This window comes from Pezoporus flaviventris, unplaced genomic scaffold, assembly GCF_033815535.1.
Source record: "Pezoporus flaviventris isolate CSIRO_AGI_PZ_B2104156 unplaced genomic scaffold, CSIRO_AGI_Pfla_v1 ptg000008l, whole genome shotgun sequence".
Lineage (NCBI taxonomy): Eukaryota > Metazoa > Chordata > Aves > Psittaciformes > Psittacidae > Pezoporus > Pezoporus flaviventris.
Window position 1 is genome coordinate 3,930,012 of NW_026892556.1, and position 7,347 is coordinate 3,937,358.

Genomic DNA, 7,347 nt, shown 5'->3' on the forward strand with positions numbered 1-7,347 from the left:
AGTCACCGGGAAGTCAGACGAGATGGACCAACAGCCTGGGGGTTATGGATCTGGGAAAAGACAAATGGAGGCAAAACCTTCCCTTGGTCTAAGCTGAATTCCCAGTGAAACCAGAACAACAGCCCTCAGAGGCATGGCTGTCCCCTATCCTCTCCTTCCTTTATGGGGAGCCTTCTGGGAGCCATCACTGAGGCACGACTCCCATTTATTCCTCCGTTTACAGGGACTGGTCATTATTTACTGAAGGTTCTCAATGCCTCAACAGCATTTGAAACAAGCAAGAAGAACTGCATTTGTAAAGAGGTAGTCAGAGATGACAGAGGAGAAAATTGCTCCTATCTATCATGTTGGCCTCTCTGCTTTGCTCTCACCAAACGCTGCTGCTGTTAATGCAGGCTATGGCTCTCCGTGGCTGCAGTGGGGATGGGTTGTATGCTTCTGCCTTCCTTAATTCCTGCTTTGCAGAAACACGTGTCCTTTCTCCCAAAGACAAGCACGATTCACTCTGAAGCTGGACTTTGCAATGAGATGGGGTGGAAGCGAGAGGCTGGGGGCAGGAAGGAGCACCAGGCTCACTGCACAAACACATGTGGGGATGTGCATACACATGTACATACAAACTCCCTTCCAAAAGCAATGCTGCTGCTTGCCACAGTCCAGGACCAGCAGCTTTCCATAAATCAAAGCTCTGTGCAACGCTGGGAGATTTTCAATCAGGTTTGATGAACTTTGGAGATGTTACTTCGTGGTGGCCATAGTAACTTCATACAACCCCCTTCTTTGAAGCAGATACTGTTAATGATGCCGCTGCAAAACGCTCCCATAAGGATGCAATTAAGAAATGTTGGTGATAATGGGCATTAGACATTTTATCAGCTCTCTATTGGGTGGTAAAAAGCTGCTGAAGCAGGCATGGACCTGGGTGCAGCTGCGAGGATCCCACTTGTTCTCTTCTTCTGCAGCACCTCTTGCTCCAGTCTTCTCTGTGGTTTCTATTGCTGCTACCCTCAGCACTCTCTGTATAGTAACTATCAAGCCATGCAGGCTTCTCTTCCTCGCCTTTCCCATCACTGGGCCCTTGACTGTCAAGGCACCTTTCGAGACACTGATCCAGGACATGGACATGAGGGGTTCTTGTTCCTCTTTTGACCAATTCTTCCACTGTTTTGTCACCTCACAGCATCCCATTAACACATCACTGTTAGTAAGGGAGCTGTGTGGTTCATCCCAGCTGAATCCTGACCCTACTGAGCTGGTGGCTGCTTACACTCTAGGCAGTGCCTGCAGAGAAGAGCTTAACATCCTAAAGAGACAAGACATCAGGAAAGGAAAAGGAAGTCCATAAAGAGGGAGTAACTAAACCAAAACCACAGACTTAAGTCTCTAAGGCATATTTATCCCCCTCAGTGGTAGTTATTTTGGGCTTGCTTCATACTTTCAGGAAGCTTCATGGCTTTCTTCAGCCGTGTTATTCCAGAAGTCTGATTTAAGTTAAGATGAAGCATTCTGGAGTCCACTTTTTGTCTCTACAGACCATTTAACCACTTAGAGGTCTGGATTAGATGGAGGCATCTAGTTATGGTGAGATGGATCCCAGCCCTGGTTTATCAAGGTGAAGTCTTAATTCCTCAGCCTGTGCAAACTACCATTGTAAGAATACATTCATTAACCTGCAATAACTTTGTGTTGCCTTATTGTCCATCTTCCAGTGCCTTTGCTTATCAAGATAGAGGTCTTTAAGCTGAGCTGATATTTCCTGATACCAATGCAATGGCCAATTTGATGCAGGGCTTTCAATCTGAATATCACAAAGACACACGAGGGCAAGCCATCCAAATCTTTTACCATCAGAATAGGCCATGGCTGAATAAATGACCACAAACTAAAGCAGAATAGCATCAGGGAAAACATAACTTCTTATATCCACCACGCGACCCCTGTGGCTGGTGATGAGGAACCACCTATGTTTATCTTCAGCTTGTCTTCACCTATGGCAAATAGCTTTTTCTTCATTTCTAATATTAATACAGCTTTCCAAGCTGTTTTCTTTAAAGCAGCTATTAAGAATGAAGGGTTAAAGTTGCCCCTTTGTGTCTCGAACATGGTATGGGATAACCAGTAGCTAAATCACAGCGAGTCAGACTAAAGGGCAATGAGTCTTTGCTAGCCTTGCAAAAAATTGCCCAGGTGCACTAATGCATCTTCTTGAGCAATGCCTCCTCCAGTGAAATTCTGCTTGCTGAGGTGGTCCTTAATCAAAGAAGTAGCTATTACCTGTGACACGACCAGGGATTTGATGGTTTCCCTCATCATGCTTTACCAGAGTGCCTAAAAAAAGACTGCATACCTGAAGATCAAAGGCCTATGAGAGTAGTGCTGGAAGAGGAGACATCTCCCTCTGAAGAAGTGCCCGAGGAAAGGTGATCAGAAGAGAAGATATTCATGTAGATCATCTTCCAGCAATTCCTTTTCAGCCAGCCCTCGGGCAGATCACTCTTAGCAGGGATGATCCTTTACTCTTCCACCTTAATGAGGTTATAATTTAGTGTTGAAAAGAGCTGGGCAGCTCTTTGAGTGCTCATGGGTAGTCTGTGGGATGAGCTGGCCACAGATTCCCATTCTCCTTCCATCCCTGCAGAAAACCCATATGGAGAAAGAGCCTGGTGGATGCAGTGCATCAATCAGGTAACATGGTAATAAATGGGTCACACATAAGGGTCATCTTCTCTAGGGCTGCTGCAACAGCAGTTGCAAGAAGAATGAAGAGACACTGATGGTTATAAGCTATGGTGGATCCAAAACATGCATTTAATGATGTTGATTTCAGAGGATCATAGAATCCCAGCCTGGTTTGGGTTGGAAAGGACCTTAAAGCTCATCCAGCTCCAACCCCTGCCACGGGCAGGGACACCTTCCACTAGAGCAGCTTGCTCCAAGCCCCTGCGTCCAGCCTGGCCTTGAACACTGCCAGGGATGGGGCAGCCACAGCTTCTCTGGGCACCCTGTGCCAGCGCCTCACAGATTTCCCCTCCAAAAGCAGGCACCAGCAATCAGGATGGGTTTGGTTTTTACAACTCCTCCTTCAGCATTCCGTATATTCCTTCCCAGACCTCCTGTGGGCAGGCAGACACCAGGGACACGAGTGCCTGACTTCGGTGCTATTTCAGAACCAGTGACCTATATACAAGCAGTGGCTGCCAGTCAGAGCGAGTGGGAGAGACTCGGCTCGGCTGTCGAGATGCTCACACATGAAGGATTTCTGCCTGGGTCATCAACCCCCATTGGCAGAGCTTGCTGATGCCTCGGTTCCATGACACAGAGGAGAGCATCAGCGTGAGGCAGAGATGAGGCTGAGAGCTGGCGAGATGCTATGGGTGGGATGAGGTCTGCCCCACACCTGCCACCACCAAGGCTGGAGAACAGCCTGTCTTAGAGAGGATGCAATCACACACAGCTTGCTGACACCACAGTTAAGCAAATGGTGGCATTAACAGATGAGTGGATTTTATTGGGAGCTCCACATAAACCCTCCCCACCAATGCTCCCTGCTTTAACACCCCACGAATGGCTGCTCTTTACTGCTGCTGAGCTGCTCCCTGAGGTCCTGGCAAGGGAATGGGGTGGGATGTGCTCAAGTCCTGCAGGCAATCTCTGTCAAACCCATCCTTCTTGAAACGGCTCCCAACAAGGACAAAAGCCCCCAGACGTCACTTTGGAAAGTATTTGATCCTTGGAGATGCTGCTAACAGCATGATCCCATCCTGGGGGCTCCGCAGCCGGACCTGAAACCTCACTGTGCCCTCGTAAGGCAGGAACCCTGCCTGCCTTCCCCCCAGCCCAAGCCATGAAGATGCAATCACAGCAGAAAGAGAAAAGCAATGTTATGTCCAAAGCCATGCTGGAAAGTCAGAGATGCACCTAAGTCTCTGCTACACTGAGCCAGGGGTAGATCCATGTCCCTCAGCTCCATCAGACAAGCTCCTGACACTTGGCAAAGTGTGGGCTCCCTGTCACTTTGGGAACCCCCTTTGGGAAAGGGGAGACTTCAGCCTGTTCATAGCCCCCAGAAACACACATCCATTGCCTATGAAATCACACAGCTTCAGACAGATCTAATAAAGACTATGAGGAAAAGAGAGAACCCACAATAAATAAACCTGAGCAAAAGGCGATGTTTCATAGCAGGCTCCAACCATACATGATGGGGGGGACCTGATAGATATCGGGCTCCAATAGAAACATCACCTTTTGAACAAGATACTTTATCTGCTAAATCAGTTCCCTCTCTTGTCAAATTAAATCCAGAGGCCATTTAATCAGGAAAGTCAAAGCCGGATCCAGTGTCTCGGGGGAAGTTTTATTGGAAGCAGGTTCTGTCTCTGTGAGGAGGAAGGTAATATATATTTGAGACTGCATACTAATGCTAAAGCATTTGTCAGGAGGAGGAAAAAGCCATTACAAAGGAAGGAAGGAACAGCTCAGTTTCCCCCCAGAACATCATCTACATTGGGGAAATATGGAGTGACCCAGTTTTCTGAGGTCTTTTTTAAGCAGAGAGGAGTGAACATTGTAAGTGATGTTTCTGACCTAATGGATGCGTTTTGGAAGGCACACCAAAATGATGATGAACTTAAACCAGGAGGGAAACAGGCTGGGTTGAGGGGTAATATCCTGTTCTACCTATCTTGAGAGGAGGTGTCAATCCCTGCAAGAGGATGCCTTCTTGCCCCGATCCTTTCCAGCAACACATGCTGGAAGGGTGCTGGTGAGGAAACGGGAACAGCTCCCAGGTCCCACCTCTGGAACATGATTTGAGCTCTTCTGTATGGCTGAATCCTTTCATAGGGTAAATAAATCCCAATATAATGAAAGCCAAACAACACTAATGAGGAGAGGGGAAAACAAACAGGAGAATAGACCAGGGCAAAAAGAGTATGTCCCAACAGAAGGAAACACACAGGGGAAGATGCTTTGCTGCCTAAAACTCAAACCAGCCCATGGGAAGGAAGCAGCTGAATTTAAAGTGACCATTTTGGAGATAAAGAGGTTGCTAAAATTACTGTTGAACATTATCCAAAAAGGCAGATAATGCCCAGATTACATCCTCAAAGTTTTATCGCCTTAAGCTAAAGGAGAAAGAGAAGGGGGGGGGGGGGGCTGAGCCTCATAGGGAGAGAGATTTGGTTTCCTAGGACTGTCATGAGCCACATTGACTTGGACTCCAATCCCTGGGATGTTTAATATGTAGATTGACTTAGGCTTTCTCAGTGAGTAATTTAAGAAAACAGCATCTGGAAAGAAGTCTTAAGTAATTTAAACTCGCTGCAAGCAAAGGCAGCAGAAGGTCAGGTTCTTTAACATAGGCAAAAAGTGATGACATAGTATCTGGAAAGAGGCCAGGTTTGCGCAGTGGAAGAGGATTTCCTGCTTGTATTCCCATCCATCGTAACTCGCTGCTTCCCTTTAAAGCACATCTGCATGCGCCTGTGCAGATGCACATGCTTCCAGCTGCGAGAGTTCTGAGCCTCCAAGGTTTTCTCCTCCTCCCCGGACATCACTGACTGATTAAGAGGTACCCCAGGCTAAGAGCAGCAGCTACAAGAGAGGAAGGATCCCATCTAGCAAGACAGAAGCAAGGTAATAATTCAAGGAGATGGATTCTCATGGCTGCCTCTCCCAGGAGAAAATCACAATCTCTCCTTCATCCCTTCTTTGTCTGGCTTGTCTGCTCCAGGTCCAACCCAGTGAAGCAGTTAAGCGAATGCTTAACTCCCATTGATTCCAAGGGGATTACGCACCCAGCCTGAAATTAAGCGTGCTTTAAATGAACCAGGGCCTGAAAACTACGGTTTGCAGTGGGAGAGGAGAATAATGGGCCCCAAATGGAGACAGAAACTATTTGGGTACAAAACTTTTGAGGCTTTCCCCCTGCGGTGTGAGCCTTCTGTGGATGGGCTGAGCAAAGGGCTCCGTGATGCTCTCCTGGTCACAGGGACATGCAATTGCAAAGGTGGTGACAAAACCATGCTATTAAAGACTAGATAAAGTCAACTGAAATCGTGAGAGCAGAAGCCATTCCAGGTCCAGGTCGAGCTGTATATCCAAAACTATGTTTGGATTAGCTCAGAGCTGTGTCTGGGTGAGCTTTGAACCTTCTCTGAGGAGGAAAGCAGGAGATACAGCAGCTCTGGCACCAATACGGGCAGCTGGGAAGCCAAAGCCACAGTTATAAAACCAACCTCGAGTCTTCCCATCCAAAAGCCAAATCACAAGCCAGTGATGACCCATAACAGTGTTCTGATATCTAAACGTGGGCCACAAGAAAGCTCTAGAGGGGCTTTGGACAAGGGCCTGTAGGGACAGGCCAAGGGGAATGGCTTTAACCTGCCTGAGGGGAGACTGAGATGAGCCCAGGGTGCCCAGAGAAGCTGTGGCTGCCCCATCCCTGGCAGTGTTCAAGGCCAGGTTGGACACAGGGGCTTGGAGCAAGCTGCTCTAGTGGAAGGGGTCCCTGCCTGTGGCAGGGAGTTGGAACTGGATGAGCTTTAAGGTCCCTCCTAACCCAAACCATTCCATGATTCTATGACTCTGTGTTCACAGTGCAAGAACATGCAGAGCTCCCAAACACTCAGCTGAGCATCCTCAGAGCCTACTTTGACCAAATGTGAGTTGTTTGCCAAGGCACAACAAAAGGCACCTTCCTGACCTCCAAAATAGCTTCGCATGAGACACAGATTGGTTTTGCGAACTGAAGAGCATCAGGACATCAGGGTGGCCTGACTCATTTTAAGCTTTACTCTGCAAACTGAGCTGCTTTTCCTGGACATTTCCACCAGCTTCCAACCTGGAGTAAAAACTGAGCCTGGGACATTTCCTTCCAAAGATGAAACACTTGGCAAAATGATCAACAACTGAAATCAGAGCCTGGCCATGGGGACTACTACAGAGCTGCAAAGGGGGATGCTGCAAGTACCCACCGAACACAATCTCCTCTTCTACAGATTTCATTGTGATCAGTCGCTGGCGCTAAGTAACCACATTTTAGTATTAAAAACACAATTTGTTCCAAACGCAGTGGCTACAGGAATGCCACATCCTGTTCTTAACAACCCAATGATGAACTGACAGCAAGCCAAATCCTGTTCTCAATTACATGAGTGTAAATTCACAGCAACGCAGTACATAACCCTCTGCGAAGGGAATTAGCAAATGCTCCGAGCTTGTAGAAATCACATTGCAAGGATTTGCATACACAGAACTGGAAAAGCTGTCAATCAGAGCACGGGGACCGTGTAGAGCAGGCCCTTTCCGTCAGCTTGGCACTGGTGAAACCATCAGGAGTCACTG